Source organism: Coregonus clupeaformis, unplaced genomic scaffold, assembly GCF_020615455.1.
Source record: "Coregonus clupeaformis isolate EN_2021a unplaced genomic scaffold, ASM2061545v1 scaf0138, whole genome shotgun sequence".
NCBI classification, from domain to species: Eukaryota; Metazoa; Chordata; class Actinopteri; order Salmoniformes; family Salmonidae; genus Coregonus; species Coregonus clupeaformis.
In genome coordinates, this window is record NW_025533593.1 from 587,090 (window position 1) to 607,327 (window position 20,238).

Below are 20,238 nucleotides of genomic sequence, written 5' to 3' on the forward strand. Positions count from 1 at the left end.
GGTCACTTAGAAATGTCCTTGTTTTGAAAGAAAAACAATAGTTTTGTCCATTAAAATAACATCAAATTGATCAGAAATACAGTGTAGACATTGTTAATGTTGTAAATGGCTTTGTAGCTGAATGGCTGATTTTTTTATACAATATCTACATAGGCGTACAGAGGCCCATTGTCGCAACCATCGCCTGTGTTCCAGTGCGCGTTTGTTTGCTATATGCCTTTGTTGTAATGTTTTGGCGCCAAACTGGTGGAGTGTGAAAAAAAGTCAGCAGTGAGGTAGTAAAATAATGCTATTGTTGATATGTTTTTTCATTAATTAGGCTTTTACTTTTGCCGTCTGCTTCCCTAGAAACTCATGGGTAATATACAAAATGAATATATTACACAGATATAAAAAATTAATAATATACGAATACATTCTTTAAACGTTATTCAAGCATAAATTACCAAAGTTAGAATTGATTGCCATAGATTACCTGTTAGTTACTAAAATTACAGAAGATTCCGGGTAGCTTTGGTAAGGTTAGCGGTAGCTTTGCAACCGTATTTTATCACAGTCATTGCAAGTAGGCTATTGGATTGAGTGGGACGTGTAACAGGCCAGCCCTAGCGCAGCTCGGGTGGCTCGGTTTGGAGCCTAAGCGCCAGCTCGGTGTGGCTTCGGTTTGGAGCCTAGCGCAGCTCAGTGTGGCTCGGTTTGGGCCTAGCGCAGCTCAGTGTGGCTGGTTTGGAGCCTGGCGCAGCTCAGTGTGGCTCGGTTTGGAGCCTGGCGCAGCTCAGTGTGGCTCGGTTTGGAGCCTGGCGCAGCTCAGTGTGGCTCGGTTTGGAGCCTAGCGCGCAGCTCGGTGTAGCTCGGTTTGGGCCTACGCGCAGCTCAGTGTGGCTCGGTTTGGAGCCTCGCGCAGCTCAGTGTGGCTCGGTTTGGAGCCTGGCGCAGCTCGGTGTGGCTCGGTTTGGTTTCTGTGAATCAGGCTTATATGTATTGTAGAGAACTCAGGGTGGTGGCCTTGACTGGAACTCCATGGTTCCAGTGACTGTCCACCCAACACTTTAGCCATTGACGTCAAGTGATCTGAACCCCCTTGGCGAGGTTGCTGGGTGATGGCCTTAAGGTTCGCTACAGTCTTTTTATATTTGTGAAATAAAAACATTTCTTCCTTCAGGTGTGGACCTTCAGGAGCTGGCAGGGCGATGCCACCAGGTTGCCCATTGGGCACGGACACAGGAGCTGGGAAGGGGGACGTGGTAGCCCTCTGCCTGGAGAGTCGCCCCCTAGTGGTGGTGCTGTGGATGGGCCCTGGCGCAGGTAGGCTTTGTTTTCATTCATTCCATTTTAAAGTTTATTTAATTTTAATTTACTTTTATTTAATAGTAATTTAATTTGGATTTTAATGTCTCACTTTCTTTTATACATTTATTTATAGAGGTATATCCCATTGAGATCACATATGTATTTTACGAGGGAGAATTCTGTTTTGTTCAGTAAAAGTGTTTTGTTAATGTGATGTTTTGAAAGCGATATTTAAGTAAAGTTTGGTCTGGTTTCATTGGAGGTGGGTGTGGGGCGGCCCTCATCAACTTCAACCTGCGCAGTGATTCGCTGCTTCACTGTGTGGGTGTGTCCAGAGCGAAGGGGTGGTGTTTGGGGTGGAGCTAGCAGAAGGTAAGAAGGGAGAAGAGGAGGATAGGGTTAGGGAGGAGGCAGAAGAGGGTGAGGGAGGAGAGGAGAAGGGACCTAATTGTTCAATTTTGAGAGCAGCTTCTGTCAGTCAAATCTACTTTGGATACTAATGACCAATGTCCTCCCCCTCCCTCCCTCCCCCCCCTCCTCCCTCCCTCCCTCTATATCTGTGTTGGAGGTGTCTTGTTCTCTAGACCAGTCTATGGTACTGTTCAGTACTGGGCTGGTCTGGGTGAGGACCACCCTGCCCTCTCTACCCTCTCAGCCCAAAACCTGGACTCTTTACTGGCCTCCTTTCCCCGGGACCCCCCTCCTGTCACACACGTCAAGGGATTCAATGGTGAGACATTGGCCCCAGGGTGGATGTGTGTGTGGGACTGGTGTGTGTGTGGGACTGGTGTGTGTGTGGGACTGGTGTGTGTGTAGGACTGGTGTGTGTGTAGGACTGGTGTGTGTGTGGGACTGGTGTGTGTGTGGGACTGGTGTGTGTGTAGGACTGGTGTGTGTGTGGGACTGGTGTGTGTGTGGGACTGGTGTGTGTGTGGGACTGGTGTGTGTGTTGGACTGTGTGTGTGTAGGACTGGTGTGTGTGGGACTGGTGTGTGTGTGGGACTGGTGTGTGTGTGGGACTGGTGTGTGTGGGACTGGTGTGTGTGTGGGACTGGTGTGTGTGGGACTGGTGTGTGATAGGATCTTGCAGTACATTTTACAACATGCTCATAGCAACAGAGAACAGCTATAGAGTTACAGTAGCAAGCTCTTGCATGGCATCCTCTACCCCCCCATCACTTTCTCTCTTTGTCTCCCTCTTTCTCTCCCTCTCTCTCTCTCTCTCTCTCTCAATTCAACTCTCTTTTCTCCCTCTCTCTCTCTCTCCCCCTCTCTCTCTCTCTCTCTCCCCCCCTCTCTCTCTCCCCCCTCTCTCTCCCTCTCCCCTCTCTCTCTCTCTCCCTCTCCCCCTCTCTCCCTCTCTCTCCCCTCTCTCTCTCTCGCTCTCTCTGTGTGTTGACTCTATCTCCCCATCATTCCTAAGGTGATGATGATCAAGCCTGTTCATGTTCATTTGCTGACACTCTTACTGTATTCCAACTATCTACAGGGGCCTGTCTGTACAGTGGGGAAAAGGATTTGATCCCCTGCTGATTTAGTACGTTTGCCAACTGACAAAGACATGATCAGTCTATAATTTTAATGGTAGGTTTATTTGAACAGTGAGAGACAGAAAAACAACAAAACAATTCAGAAAAACGCACATAAAAAATGTTATAAATTGATTTGCATTTTAATTAGGGAAATAAGTATTTGACCCCTCTGCAAAACATGACTTAGTACTTGGTGGCAAAACCCTTGTTGGCAACCACAGAGGTCAGAGCGTTTCTTGTAGTTGGCCACCAGGTTTGCACACATCTCAGGAGGGATTTTGTCCCACTCCTCTTTGCAGATCTTCTCCAAGTCATTAAGGTTTCGAGGCTGACGTTTGGCAACTCGAACCTTCAGCTCCCTACACAGATTTTCTATGTGATTAAGGTCTGGAGACTGGCTAGGCCACTCCAGGACCTTAATGTGCTTCTTCTTGAGTCACTCCTTTGTTGCCTTGAACGTGTGTTTTGGGTCATTGTCATGCTGGAATACCCATCCACGACCCATTTTCAATGCCCTGGCTGAGGGAAGGAGGTTCTCACCCAAAATTTGATGGTACATGACCCCGTCCATCGTCCCTTTGATGCGGTGAAGTTGTCCTATCCCCTTAGCAGAAAAAACACCCCCAAAGCATAATGTTTCCACCTCCATATTTGACGGTGGGGATGGTGTTCTTGGGGTCATAGGCAGCATTCCTCCTCCTCCAAACACGGCGAGTTGAGTTGATGCCAAAGAGCTCAATTTTGGTCTCATCTGACCACAACACTTTCACCCAGTTCTCTTCTGAATCATTCAGATGTTCATTGGCAAACTTCAGACGGGCCTGTATATGTGCTTTCTTGAGCAAGGGGACCCTGCGGGCGCTGCAGGATTTCAGTCCTTCACAGCGTAGTGTGTTACCAATTGTTTTCTTGGTGACTATGGTCCCAGCTGCCTTGAGATCATTGATAAGATCCTCCCGTGTAGTTCTGGGCTGATTCCTCACTGTTCTCATGATCATTGCAACTCCACGAGGTGAGATCTTGCATGGAGCCCCAGGCCGAGGGAGATTGACAGTTATTTTGTGTTTCTTCCATTTGCAAATAATCGCACCAACTGTTGTCACCTTCTCACCAAGCTGCTTGACGATGGTCTTGTAGCCCATTCCAGCCTTGTGTAGGTCTACAATCTTGTCCCTGACATCCTCTTTGGTCTTGGCCATGGTGGATAGTTTGGAATCTGATTGATTGATTGCTTCTGTGGACAGGTATCTTTTTATACAGGTAACAAGCTGAGATTAGGAGCACTCCTTTAAGAGCCAGGTCTGCCTCTGTTAAGTATTTATGCATAGTACATTAACTCTACCCACATGTACATATACTCCAACTACTACTGTCGGGTGCCCCCGCACATGACTATGGTACCCCCCTGTATATATATAGCCTCCCCTACTGTCATTTATTCTATTGTATATATAGCCTCCCTACTGTCACTATTTTTACTTCTGCTCTTTTTTTCTCAACACTTTTTTGTTGTTGTTTTTATTCTTACTTTTTTGTTTAAAATAAATGCACTGTTGGTTAAGGGCTGTAGTAAGCATTTCACTGTAATGTCTGCACCTGTTGTATTCGCGCATGTGACCAATAAAATTTGATTTGATTTGATTTGATTTGATTTGATTTTTGATTTATAAAAGACACCTGGGAGCCAGAAATCTTTCTGATTGAGAGGGGGTCAAATTAAATTAAAATTATAGACTGATCATTTCTTTGTCAGTGGGCAAACGTACAAAATCAGCAGGGTATCAAATACTTTTTTCCCTCACTGTATCATGCACATGTTTTGTTCTTCTATCCTCGTAAAATAGATTTTCAAAATGGTATTTCCCCTAACCCACTAACCCTAACCCCCTTACCCTAACCCTAACCCCTAAGCTTAAAATAGCCTTTTTCCTCATGGGGAGGTGGGAAATGTCCCCACAAGGGACAATTTTCCTTGTTTTACTATCCTTGTGAGGACCTTTAGGTCAACACACACACACACACACACACACACATACACTGTGTAGCGTGACAGACCGGGTCTTGACCTTTGACACATACTGGATATATACCTTTCTCTCTCTCTCTCTCTCTCTCTCTCTCTCTCTCTCTCTCTCTCTCTCTCTGCCTCTCTCTCTCTTTCTCTTCCTCTCGCTCTCTCTTTCTCTCTCTCTCTCTCTCTCTCTCTCTCTCTCTCTCTCTCTCTCTCTCTCTCTCTCTCTCTCTCTCTCTCTCTCTCTCTCTCTCTCTCTCTCTCTCTCTCTCTCTCTCTCTCTCTCTCTCTCTCTCTTCTCTACCCATCTCTCCCTCCCAGTTTTCTCTCTCTCTCTCATTCATTCTGTACTGGCCCACACTTGATTGGTATGCAACCTTTACCCCACTTCCCTAGGCCCCTCCCCTTTATGTCTGTCTGTATCAATTTCAATTTAAGGGCTTTATTGGCATGGGAATGTATGTGAACATTGCCAAAGCAAGTGAAGTAGATAGTAAACAAAAGTGAAATAAACAATAAATATTAACAGTAAACATTACACTCAAAGTTCCAAAGAATAAAGACATTTCAAATGTCATATTATGTATATATACAGTGTTGTAACAAAGTACAAAAGGGAAAATAAATAAACATAAATATAGGTTGTATTTACAATGGTGTTTGTTCTTCACTGGTTGCCTTTTCTTGTGGCAACAGGTCACAAATGTTGCAGCTGTGATGGCACACTGTGGTATTTCACCCAGTAGATAAGGAGTTTATCAAAATTGGGTTTGTTTTCGAATTCTTTGTGGATCGCAGGAGGTTAGGAAGTGCAGCTCAGTTTCTACCTCATTTTGTGGGCAGTGTGCACATAGCCTGTCTTCTCTTGAGAGCCAGGTCTGCCTATGGTGGCCTTTCTCAATAGCAAGGCTATGCTCACTGAGTCTGTACATAGTCAAAGCTTTCCTTAAGTTTGGGTCAGTCACAGTGGTCAGGTATTCTGCCACTGTGTACTCTCTGTTTAGGGCCAAATAGCATTCTAGTTTGCTCTGTTTTTGTAAATTCTCTCCAATGTGTCAAGTAATTATCTTTTTGTTCTCATGATTTGGTTGGGTCTAATTGTGTTGCTGTCCTGGGGCTCCGTGGGGTCTATTTCTGTTTGTGAACAGCTTGTCTCTCTCGGTCTCCGCTCTCTCGCTCAACTCTCTCTCCCCTCTGTCTGTATTTCCGTATTTTTCTGCCTGCCTATCCCCCCCCACCCCAAATCTCTTCCTGTATCTCTCTCTCTCCCCTCCCTCTCTCTGTCTGTATTTCTGTATGTTTACCCTAGATGCCCCTCCCTCCCTACACACACAAACACACACATGGGTTCTCAGTGTTTGTATAGTGTTATCTAAAGGACAAACACACACTGACTTCAAACAAGCATTCAGACTGGACCAGTTCTCTCTCTGTGTGTGTGTCTGTGTGTGTGTGTCTGTGTGTGTGTCTGTGTCTGTGTCTGTGTGTGTGTGGGTGTACCCTCTTCACCCTCAGAATATGTCATGTAGTGGGTTTGAGTTCAACACACACACAGAGACACACAGACACACAGAGACAGACACATAGACACAGAGACACACAGAGACACAGAGACACACAGACACACACACAGACACACACACAGACACAGACATACAGACAGACACAGAGACACACAGAGAGACACACAGAGAGACACACAGAGAGACACACAGAGAGACACACACACACAGACACAGACACACAGACAGACACAGACACACAGACAGACACAGACACACACAGACACACACAGAGACACACACACACAGACACACAGACACACAGACAGACAGACACACAGACACACACAGACACACACAGACACACAGACAGACAGACACACAGACAGACAGACACTGAGACACACAGACACACAGAGACACACAGACACACACAGAGACACACAGACATAGAGACACACAGACACAGAGACACACAGACACACACTGAGACACACAGACACACATACACACAGACAGACCCACAGACAGACACAGACAGACAGACAGACAGACAGACAGACAGACACATAGACACCCACAGACACACATACCCACAGACAGACCCACCGACAGACACACCGACAGACACATAGACACAGAGACACACAGACAGACAGACGGACAGACAGACACAGAGACACACAGAACACAGACACTCAGACAGAAACACACAGACACACAGACAGACACATAGACAGACACACAGACACACAGACAGACACACAGACACACAGACAGACACACAGACATAAAGACACACAGACACTCAGACAGAAACACACAGACACACAGACAGACACACAGACAGACACACAGAGACACACAGACAGACAGACACACAGACACAGACACACACAGAGACACAAAGACACAGAGACACACAGACACACACAGACACAGACATACACACAGACATACACGCACACGCAAAACGCACACACACACACAAACACACACACAAACACAAACACACACTGACAATTGGATCTGTGACTACGAATGAATCATTCAATTCAATGATAATGAGTCACTATGACTCATAATGTGATATACTTGTCTGAGTGAGTAAGAGTCTGAAAAGGTAGAATAATAACATGAAAATGTGTGTGTGTGTTAACTTTGTGATTAACATCTTACAACTGCTGTAATAACCATTCCCTCCCTCCCTCCAGATAGACTATTCTATATCTATACCTCTGGTACAACAGGAATGCCTAAGGCTGCTATTGTGGTGCATAGTAGGTGAGTGACACCTAGTGTGTTCTAGTTAGTGTCTTCTAGTGTTCTAGAATGGTGTTAGTGTGTTCTAGTGTGTTCTAGAATGGTGTTAGTGTGTTCTAGTGTGTTCTAGAATGGTGTTAGTGTGTTCTAGTGTGTTCTAGAATGGTGTAAGTGTGTTCTAGTGTGTTCTAGAATGGTGTTAGTGTGTTCTAGAGTGTTCTAGAATGGTGTTAGTGTGTTCTAGAAATGTGTGTAGTTTGTTCTAGAATGGTTCTAGATTGTTCTGTGTGTATGTTATCAGGTACTATCGCATCGCTGCCTTTGGGTTCCATTCCTTCGGCCTGCGTCACGATGACATAATCTACAACTGTTTGCCTCTCTACCACTCCGCTGGTATGTACTCATCATTGTGTGTGTGATAGGATCTTGGAGTATTATTACAACATGCTCATAGCAACAGAGAACAGCTATAGAGTTACAGTAGCAAGCTCTTGCATGTCATCCTCTACCCCCCCCCATCACTATCTGTCTCTGTCTCTGTGTGTGTGTGTGTGTGTGTGTGTGTGTGTGTGTGACCTCTCTCTAGGTAACATTATGGGTGTGGGACAGTGTCTGCTCCATGGGTTAACTGTTGTAGTGAGGGAGTAAATTCTCTGCTAGCCGTTTCTGGGACGACTGTGTCAAGTACAACTGCACGGTGAGTTTATCAGCCAATACACACAACAACAATGGGAGGTCTGAGACCTTGAACCCAACTGAGGTGAATGAGCCGTTCAGACAGGGTTTTGTTTAATGGGTTGTTTTTCTGTTGTTGATGTAACATAATTGTTTTGTTAAAGGTCCAATTCAGCCATTTTTCTCAATATCAAATCATTTCTGGGTAACAATTTTCAATTAAAATGGTCAAAAAGGAACAAAAATAGCTTCTTAGCAAAGGGAACTTTCTCAAGCAAGAACTTTGCTAGGACTGTCTGGGAGTGGTCTGAGTGGGGAGGGGAAAACTGAAAACGTGCTGTTATTGGCAGAGAGGTTTGGAACTCTCTTTCTTATTGGTCTATTAACTAATTTACCGCATGGTGATGTCACCAGGCAGGCCAAAACTCCATCCCACTAAAACAAGCTGATATTTCAGCCAGTCTTTTCAAACAGCTCTTACACTAAAAGGGCATTATCACAATTTCACAGTATTATTCCAACTTTATAGTGTGGAAATATAAAACACAGGAAAATCACGTTTTTGACTGCACTGGGCCTTTAATACCAGTCAGTGGTTGGGGTCGTGTATAGCACTTTGTGACATCTGCTGATGTAAAAAGGGCTTTATCAATACATTTGATTGATTGATTTATAGTGGGGTGGCGGGAGAATTACAATAATCTGTATTCTTAATTTTTGCATCGGACAATATACAAAGTTTCTTGAAAGATAATTAGAAAAATACAATTTTATTGAGTACATTTATTTATTGGTTATCTTAATTTTGAAAAGAGAGAACCTTCAATTTATTACATTTTTTATTTGTATATATATATATATATATATATATATATATATATATATATATATATATATATATATAGTATGTATGAGAGAGATTTAAGGTTGTCATTAGATTTGGGGGTTTGGGGTGAAAAAAATGGGGTCCCCGCTGAAAAGGTTTGAATACCACTGCTCCAAGTGTATCCTTTTGCCACAAGATGGTGTGGTTGTGCAAGAGATTTGTGCCCACTTCAATTCTACTTTGTGTGTGTATGCATATACACTGAGTGTACAAAACATTAAGAACCCTTTCCATGACATAGATTGACCAGGTGAAAGCTATGATCCCTTATTGATGTCACTTGTTAAATCCACTTCGATCAGTGTAGATGAAGGGAGGAGACAGGTTAAAGCAGGATTTTTAAGCCTTGAGACAATTGAGACATGGATTGTGTACGTGTGCCATTCAGAGGGTGAATTAGCAAGACAAAAGATTGAAGTGCCTTTGAACGGGGTATGGTAGTAGGTGCCAGGCGCACCGGTTTGTGTCCAGAACTGCAACGTTGCTGGGTTTTGCACGCTCAACAGTTTCCTGTGTGTATCACGAATGGTCCACCACCCAAAGGACATCCATCCAACTTGGACACAACTATGGGAAGCATAGTCCATGCCCCGACAAATTGAGGCTATTCTGAGGGCAAAAGGGGGAGGGTGCGGGCGACTCAATATTAGATGTTCTTAATGTTTGGTATACTCAGTGTATGTGTGTTTGTGTGTGTATCAGTGGAGGCTGATGGGAGGAGCTATAGGAGGATGGGCTCATTACAATGACCCCGTCCTCCTATAGCTCCTCCCACCAGGTGTTTCTCTCCATCCACAGGTGGTTCAGTATATAGGTGAGATGTGCAGGTACCTGTTGGCCCAGCCAGAACGTCCCTCCCAGGTGTGTCACCGTGTGCGTGTTGCCGTGGGTAACGAGCCTCCGCCCCGCCGTGTGGGAGAGAGTTTACACAGCGCTTCAGGATTCACCAGGTGGCAGAGTTCTACGGCGCCACCGAGTGTAACTGTAGCATCGCAAATATGGACGGAAAGTGTGTGTGTGTGGGGGGGAGTGTGTGTGTGTTCTTATGTTATGTCATGTCATTATTATCTGTGATGTAAATGTAATGGTGTGTTGTGTGTTTCGGCATGTGGCCCTCTGGGCGTGTGTCCATCCGTGTGTGTGTGTGTGTGTGTGTGTGTGTGTGTGTGCCAGGTGGGTGCGTGTGGGTTCAACAGTCGATCTGCCCAGTGTGTACCCCATCAGACTGATTCAGGTGAACGAGGGGACGGTGGAGCTAGTACGGGACAGACCACGGGCTCTGTATACCCTGTCAACCTGGTGAGAACACACACTATCTATCTTTCTATCTATCTATCTATCTATCTGTCTGTCTGTCTGTCTGTCTGTCTGTCTGTCTGTCTGTCTGTCTGTCTGTCTGTCTGTCTGTCTGTCTGCAGTGCATTCGGAAAGTATTCAGACCCCTTGACTTTTTCCACATTTTGTTACGTTACAGCCTTATTCTAAAATGGATTCAATTGTTTTTTCCCCTCATCAATCTACACACAATACCCCATAATGGGTTTTTATAAATGTTTGCAAATGTATTACAAATAAAAAACTGAAATAGAACATTTACATAAGTATTCAGACACTTTACTCAGTACTTTGTTGAAACACCTTTGGCAGCAATTACAGCCTCGAGTCTTGGGTATGACGCTACAAGCTTGGCACACTGTCACGCACGTTGACTGATGACTCGTGGAACCAAGGCGCAGCGTGATAAGCGTACATCTTTAATTAGTACTTAACACACGAACAAAACCAAAACAACAAACCAACGATACGTGAAGTCCTGAGGTTACACACACCAAACCTTTACGGATCAAGATCCCACCAACTAACTGGTGCCAACAGGCTGCCTAAGTGTGGTCCCCAATCAGAGACAACGAGCTACAGCTGTCTCTGATTGGGAACCACCCTGGCCAACATAGATCAACACGATCTAGAACAAAAACATAGAAAACTAAACAATGAAAATCCACACCCTGGCTCAACATTTAAGAGTCCCCAGAGCCAGGGCGTGACAGTACCCCCAAAGGCACGGACTGCGACCGCTACACAAACACAAGAGGGTAGGGGCCGGGTGGGCATTCTGCCTCGGAGGCGGATCCGGCTCCGGGCATGACCACCACCTTTTCTCCACCTCCCGTTGCGCCCCTGGTCTGGTCTGGCCCCGCTGACTGGAGCTGGACTCGACGACGGTGGACCAAACCTTACCAGCTCCGGACTGGAGCCGCTGGCCGAGCTGGACTGGACACCGGTGGAGCGGATTGCTCTGACTCCCGGAGTGGAGCAGCTGACCGGTGCGGACCAGGCACCGGTGGAACAGGCACGGGCCATGCCGGACTGGACACACGCACCACTGGCTTGGCGCGGGGAGCAGGAATGGGCTGGACCGGGCTGACCGCGCACCACTGGCTTGGTGCGGGGGAGCAGGAACGGGCCGGACCGGGCTGACACACGCGCACCACTGGCTTGGTGCGGGGAGCAGGACCAGGCCGGACCGGGCTGGCGGCGCGCACCACTGGCTTGGTGCGAGGGACAGGAACAGGCCGGGCTGGACTGGGAACATGCACCACTGGCTTTGTGCGGGGAGCAGGAACAGGCCGGGCTGGACTGGGAACACGCACCACTGGCTTGGTGCGGGGGAACGGGGCGACGGACCGGGCTGGCTGACGCGCACCACTGGCTTGGTGCGGGGAGCAGGACCAGGCTGGACCGGGCTGGCGGCCGCGCACCACTGGCTTGGGTGCGAGGGGCAGGAACAGGCCGGACCGGGCTGGCGACGCACCACTGGCTCGGTGCGCGGGACAGGAACAGGCCGGGCTGGACTGGGAACACGCACCACTGGCTTGGTGCGGGAAGCAGGAACAGGCCGGGCTGGACTGGGAACACGCACCACTGGCTTGATGCGGGGAACCGGAACGGGCCGGGCCGGACTGTGGAGGCGGACTGGAGGTCTGGAGCGGAGAGCTGACACAACCCGTCCTGGCTGAATGCCTATTTCCACACAATATGTGTGAGGCATCAGCACAGGACGTACAGGGCTGTGCACTCGTACTGGCGCTACAGCACGTGGCACTGGCGCAGGATATACGGGACCGAGGAGGCGTACTGGAGGCCACGAGCGTTGAGCTGGCACACCCCGTCCTGGCTGCATGCCCATCTTAGCACGACACGTGCGTGGTGCTAGCACCGGACGTACAGGACTGTGCCGGAACACTCGCGGCACAGTACGTGGCTCCGCATAACACGGAGCCTGCTCAGTCTCACGCTTCCTAGCCTGAGTACGGGGAGTTGGCTCTGCTCTAACTCTAGGCTCCGCCAACCACCCTTTTAGCCCCCCCAAAAAAAATTATTGGGGCTGTCTCTCGGGCTTCCTCCTCGGCCGGTACCCTCTGCGTTGCCGCTGCTCCTCTCTGTAGCGCGCCTCCACAGTCTCCTCCCAAGGACGGCGATCCATTCCGGCCTGAATCTCTTCCCAAGTCCAGGAACCCTTCCCGTCCAGGATCTCCTCCCAAGTCCAGGCTGTCTGTTCCTGGACACGCTGCTTGGTCCACTTTAGGTGGGATCTTCTGTCACGCACGTTGACTGATGACTCGTGGAACCAAGGCGCAGCGTGATAAGCGTACATCTTTAATTAGTACTTAACACACGAACAAAAACCAAAACAACAAACCAACGATACGTGAAGTCCTGAGGTTACACACACCAAACCTTTACGGATCAAGATCCCACAAACTAACTGGTGCCAACAGGCTGCCTAAGTATGGTCCCCAATCAGAGACAACGAGCTACAGCTGTCTCTGATTGGGAACCACCTGGCCAACATAGATCAACACGATCTAGAACAAAAACATAGAAAACTAAACAATGAAAATCCACACCCTGGCTCAACATTTAAGAGCCCCCAGAGCCAGGCGTGACACACACCTGTATTTGGGGAGTTTCTCCCATTATTTTCTGCAGATCCTCAAGCTCTGTCAGGTTGGATGGGGGAGCGTTGCTGCACAGCTATTTTCAGGTCTCTCCAGAGATGTTCAATCGGGTTCAAGTCCGGGATCTGGCTGGGCCACTCAAGGACATTGAGACTTTTCCGAAGCCACTCCTGCGTTGTCTTGGCTGTGTGCTTAGGGTCATTGTCCTGTTGGAAGGTGAACTGTCACCCCAGTCTGAGGTCCTCAGCGCTCTGGAGCAGGTTTTCATCAAGGATCTCTCTGTACTTTGCTCCATTCATCTTTCCCTCGATATTGACTTGTCTGCCACTGCAAAACATCCCGCAGCATGATGCTGCCACCACCATGCTTCACCGTAGGGATAGTGCCAGGTTTCCTCCAGACGTGACGCTTGGCATTCAGGCCAAAGAGTTCCATCTTGGTTTCATCAGACCAGAGAATCTTGTTTCTCATGGTCTGAGAGTCTTTACGTGCCTTTTGGCAAACTCCAAGCGGGCTGTCATGTGCCTTTTACTGAGGAGTGGCTTCCGTCGGGCCACTCTACCATAAAGGCCTGATTGGTGGAGTGCTGCAGAGATGGTTGTCCTTCTGGAAGGTTCTCCCATCTCCACAGAGGAACTTTAGAGCTCTGTGAGAGTGACCATCGGGTTCTTGGTCACCTCCCTGACCAAGGCCCCTTCTCCCCCGATTGCTCAGTTTGGCCGGGAGGCCAGCTCTATGAAGAATCTTGGTGGTTCCAAACTTCTTCCATTTAAGAATGATGGAGGCCATTGTTCTTGGGGAACTTCAATGCTGCAGATTTTTTTTGGTACCCTTCCCCAGATCTGTGCCTCGACACAATCCTGTCTTGGAGCACTACGGACAATTCCTTCGACCTCATGGCTTGGTTTTTTCTCTGACATATACTGTCAACTGTGGGACCTTATATAGACAGGTGTGTGCCTTTTCCAAATCATGTCCAATCAATTGAATTTACCACAGTTGGAAACATCTCAAGGCTGATCAATGGAAACAGGATGCATTTGAGCTCAATTTCGAGTCTCATAGCAAAAGCTCTGAATACTTATGTAAATAAGGTATTTCTGTTTTTCATTTTTAATAAATTTGCAAATAATATATAAAAAAATTTATGAGGACATTTTAGAATAAGGCTGTAAACATAACAACATTTTGAAAAAGGGAAGGGGACTGAATACTTTCTGAATGCTCTGTATCTAACTCTATACCCCCCCAGGTGAACCAGGTCTCCTGGTTGGTTGTATAAACCAGAATGATCCTTTGAGGAGGTTTGATGGTTATGCCGACCAGAGCGCCACCAATAAGAAGATAGCTCACAACGTCTTCAGGAAGGGAGACATGGCATATCTCTCAGGTAGATACATCTCCTCTTTAGATACATAGAGATACATCTCCTCTTTAGATACATCATCTCCTCTTTAGATACACAGAGATACATCTCCTCTTTAGATACACAGAGATACATCTCCTCTTTAGAGACATAGAGATACATCTCCTCTTTAGAGATATAGAGATACATCTCCTCTTTAGATACACAGAGATACATCTCCTCTTAGAGCAATAATCTCCTCTTTAGATACACAGAGATACATCTCCTCTTTAGAGACATAGAGATACATCTCCACTTTAGATACACAGAGATACATCTCCTCCTTTCTCTTCTTCCCTCTCTCTTTTTTCTATTTTTCTGTGTCACTCTCATCTCGTTCCCTCTTGCGGTCTCTCTCTCAAACTAACGCTCCATCTCAAAGTGTAGAGTTGCAGGAGATGAGCTTTAAAACTTCACAATTTTCTCTCTGCCGCATGGCAAAATGTGTAGCATTGTAGGAAATGAGCATTAAAACAGCAAAATCTTCTCTCCACCAACAAGAGTGGTGTGAACAGTTTGGGGTTCAATCTGAACCTTTGCCACCTAGGACATTTGTATGGCCCGGACCACTTGAGGACCCCTGTGTAATAGAGACCAGTACTGGAGGTACTGTTGGAGGTTTCAGTGAGGAGGTAGACAAATGGACCCAGTGCATTGCCCGTGGTGAGGGCTTTTAATGGGGGAAATCACAGTGCCATGCTATATACACTGCTCAAAAAAATAAAGGGAACACTTAAACAACACAATGTAACTCCAAGTCAATCACACTTCTGTGAAATCAATCTGTCCACTTAGGAAGCAACACTGATTGACAATACATTTCACATGCTGTTGTGCAAATGGAATAGACAACAGGTGGAAATTATAGGCAATTAGCAAGACACCCCCAATAAAGGACTGGTATTGCAGGTGGTGACCACAGACCACTTCTCAGTTCCTATGCTTCCTGGCTGATGTTTTGGTCACTTTTGAATGCTGGCGGTGCTTTCACTCTAGTGGTAGCATGAGACGGAGTCTACAACCCACACAAGTGGCTCAGGTAGTGCAGCTCATCCAGGATGGCACATCAATGCGAGCTGTGGCAAGAAGGTTTGCGGTGTCTGTCAGCGTAGTGTCCAGAGCATGGAGGCGCTACCAGGAGACAGGCCAGTACATCAGGAGACGTGGACGAGGCCGTAGGAGGGCAACAACCCAGCAGCAGGACTGCTACCTCCGCCTTTGTGCAAGGAGGAGCAGGAGGAGCACTGCCAGAGCCCTGCAAAATGACCTCCAGCAGGCCACAAATGTGAATGTGTCTGCTCAAACGGTCAGAAACAGACTCCATGAGGGTGGTATGAGGGCCCGACGTCCACAGGTGGGGGTTGTGCTTACAGCCCAACACCGTGCAGGACGTTTGGCATTTGCCAGAGAACACCAAGATTGGCAAATTTGCCACTCTTCACAGATGAAAGCAGGTTCACACTGAGCACATGTGACAGACGTGACAGAGTCTGGAGACGCCGTGGAGAACGTTCTGCTGCCTGCAACATCCTCCAGCATGACCGGTTTGGCGGTGGGTCAGTCATGGTGTGGGGTGGCATTTCTTTGGGAGGGCGCACAGCCCTCCATGTGCTCGCTAGAGGTAGCCTGACTGCCATTAGGTACCGAGATGAGATCCTCAGACCCCTTGTGAGACCATATGCTGGTGCGGTTGGCCCTGGGTTCCTCCTAATGCAAGACAATGCTAGACCTCATGTGGCTGGAGTGTGTCAGCAGTTCCTGCAAGAGGAAGGCATTGATGCTATGGACTGGCCCGCCCGTTCCCCAGACCTTAATCCAATTGAGCACATCTGGGACATCATGTCTCGCTCCATCCACCAACGCCACGTTGCACCACAGACTGTCCAGGAGTTGGCGGATGCTTTAGTCCAGGTCTGGGAGGAGATCCCTCAGGAGACCATCCGCCACCTCATCAGGAGCATGCCCAGGCGTTGTAGGGAGGTCATACAGGCACGTGGAGGCCACACACACTACTGAGCCTAATTTTTGACTTGTTTTAAGGACATTACATCAAAGTTGGATCAGCCTGTAGTGTGGTTTTCCACTTTAATTTTGAGGGTGACTCCAAATCCAGACCTCCATGGGTTGATACATTTGATTTCCATTGATAATTTTTGTTTTTTTGAGCAGTGTACAATAACAAACATAAACCATGACTGAACAGGAAAACTGGGGATGAATGAATACATCCAATAATTACTGAGCTCTCAAATGAACCAGGCTTGAACCATGCCTGTAGCAACCTGTCCCCCTGGGAATGGCCAACAATAACATAACCCAACAACAGGATAAATCGTGCTTCAGACCACGGACCTCGTTTGACAATTGGCACCCCCTAACGCAGCAGGAAGAAATAATTCACCTCTTCAATAAATGAGGAAGTAAACAGGGAAGTTTGTAACATATATATATTCCAGTAGAAATAGTGATGTCAATACGATGTGCACTTTGGAAGGCAAACTGACGAAAAGACATGAATGGAAAGACTAAATAACACACCACAGAAGGACATTACATCATAGACACATGACATCATAAACACATGACATCATAAACACATGACATCAGAAACACATGACATCATAAACACATGACATCGTAGACACATGACATCATAAACACATGACATCATAAACACATGACATCATAGACATATTCAATAAACTGCCTTTTCAGAAAGCCAGAAATCGTTTCGGTGTCTGGGGCTATTAAACAGTAAGGTATCAGACTGACACCAGCTCCATGACACCCTCCTCTACATCTTCACACATAATGTTGGTTTTCTGTACTGAATTAAACCTCTCTATCCCACCTTCACCTGTCCCCACAACAGGAGGTTGGTGGCACCTTAATTGGGGAGGACGGGCTCATGGTAATGACTGGAGCAGAATCAGTGGAATGGTATCAAATACATCAAACACATGGTGTCAAGGTGTTTGATGCCATTCCATTTGCTCCATTCCAGCCAATATTATGAGCCGTCCTCCCCTCAGCAGCCTCCACTGGTCCCCACACATCTCTCTCCTCCCTCTCCCATCCCTCCTCTCTCCCCTCCCTCTCTCCTCCCTCTCCCCTCTCTCTCTCCCTCTCTCCCCTCTCTCTCTCCCTTTCTCCCCTCTCTCCCCTCCCTCCTCTCTCCTCTCCCCTGCCTCCTCTCCCCTCCCTCCTCTCTCCTCTCTCTAGGTGATGTGTTGATGATGGATGATCTGGGTTATATTTACTTCTGGGGCCGTAGTGGAGAGGGTTACACATCTCACGTATAAACACTCTTTCTGCCCCCCTCTTCTCTTTCTCTGTCTCTCTCTCGCTCTCTCTCTCTCTCTCTCTCTCTTTCTCTCTCTCTCTCTCTCTCCCTCCCTCTAGGTGATGTGTTGGTGATGGATGATTTGGGGTACATGTATTTCCGGGACCGTAGTGGAGACACGTATCGCTGGAGAGGAGAGAACGTCTCGACTACGGAGGTCGAGGCAACACTCAGCGGTCTGCTGGGACAGACTGACGTAGCAGTCTATGGAGTCACTCTGCCAAGTAATGCACATGACATAGGTGTCTATGTAGTGCCTGTGTCAGGTTATATACATGACATATGGTCTATGTAGTGCCTGTGTCAGGTTATATACATGACATATGGTCTATGTAGTGCCTGTGTCAGGTTATATACATGACATATGGTCTATGTAGTGCCTGTGTCCGGTTATATACATGACATATGGTCTATGTAGTGCCTGTGTCAGGTTATATACATGACATATGGTCTATGTAGTGCCTGTGACAGGTTATATACATGACATATGGTCTATGTAGTGCCTGTGTCAGGTTATATACATGACATATGGTCTATGTAGTGCCTGTGTCAGGTTATATACATGACAAAAGGTCTATGTAGTGCCTGTGTCAGGTTATATACATGACATATGGTCTATGTAGTGCCTGTGTCAGGTTATATACATGACATATGGTCTATGTAGTGCCTGTGTCAGGTTATATACATGACATATGGTCTATGTAGTGCCTGTGTCAGGTTATATACATGACATATGGTCTATGTAGTGCCTGTGTCAGGTTATATACATGACAAAAGGTCTATGTAGTGCTTGTGTCAGGTTATATACATGACATAAGGTCTATGTAGTGCCTATGTCAGGTTATATACATGACATATGGTCTATGTAGTGCCTGTGTCAGGTTATATACATGACATATGGTCTATGTAGTGCCTGTGTCAGGTTATATACATGACATATGGTCTATGTAGTGCCTGTGTCAGGTTATATACATGACATATGGTCTATGTAGTGCCTGTGTCAGGTTATATACATGACATATGGTCTATGTAGTGCCTGTGTCAGGTTATATACATAGTATAGTTAAAACAAGACAGTCCCTGTACTTTATATACTACCAGGCTATATACTAAATATGACAAAGAAACATGACAATGAAGTCCCTTTGCCAGGTAATAAACATGAGATGGTAAAAAAAAAGACACTATACTGACCTCTTTTAAAATGTACCTGTGTCTGTCTACAGGTGTGGAGGGAAAGGCTGGGATGGCAGCCATTGCTGAGGGTGCGGATCAGTTTGACTTTGATGTGTTCTTGGGGGCGGTGCAGAAAGCCCTGCCTCCCTACGCACGCCCACTCTTCCTCCGGCTCCTTCCCCAGGTCGACACCACAGGTGAGACGGGCGCACGCAACATGCAGTCCAATGGACACACACACACACACACACACACTTCCTCATCCCCCCCTCCCTCTCTAGGCACCTTCAAAATCCAGAAGACCCGTCTGCAGAGGGAGGGATACGACCCTCGGCACTCTGCTGACCGGATCTACTTCCTCAACAGCCGTGCAGGATGTTATGAGGTTGTTACTGAGGAGTTGTATATTGCCATTACAGAGGGAAGAATGTCTCTATGAGAGGGAGGGAGGGAGGGAGGGAGGGAGGAGGGAGGGAGGGAGGGAGGGAGGGAGGCTGGGAGGGAGGGAGGGAGGGAGGGAGGGAGGGAGTAGTGAACTTTTGGGGAGAGGGGACATAATGAACACCTTGACTCAGGATGGTCTTCGTTGCTATGGCAATAGTGAGACCAGATTGTGATGTACTTAAGGTCAATGGCCTTACGAGTCCAAAAAGCTGTGTGTGTCTGCGTACGTGTGTGTGTGTGTGCCCATGCGTGTGTTGCTGCTAGAATGAATCTATTACTGCTGGCCTGAATCTAGTAGTCTGGGTAGGAGCAGATATGGACAATATAAAATATGAGACTTAACGTACTTCAGAAAGCCATAATAAACTGAAAGTCAGCGTTAGGCAGCTGTCATTACAATCCAATAGAGATTCTCTCACCAGCGAACACCTGCCTTCTTTAAGTTCTTTCTGAGATATCTACACACGTGTACCCAGCTGCCTGCCTTCATAGGCTGCTTTTACACAGGCAGCCCAATTCTGATCTTTTCCCACTAATTGGTATTTTGACCAATCAGATCAGCTCTATTGTCAATAATTGGCCAAAGTTCAGATTTGGGCTGCCTGTGTAAACGCAGCCTTATACTCAGCTAACATGTGCCTTCGTAAGGCTCAGGGGGAGACCCAAGTGGCACCCTATTCCCTATGTAGTGCACTACTTTAGACCACGGGCCATAGGGCTCTGCTGGGTCAAAAGTAGTGAACTATATAGGG

General features: G+C 47.1%; 1 pseudogene; it reads left to right on the plus strand.

Moving 5' to 3' along the window:
• Nucleotides 1-354: 354 nt before the first annotated feature.
• On the plus strand, nt 355-19,481 carry LOC123481312 (annotated as a pseudogene).
• The last annotated feature ends 757 nt before the right edge of the window (nt 19,482-20,238 follow it).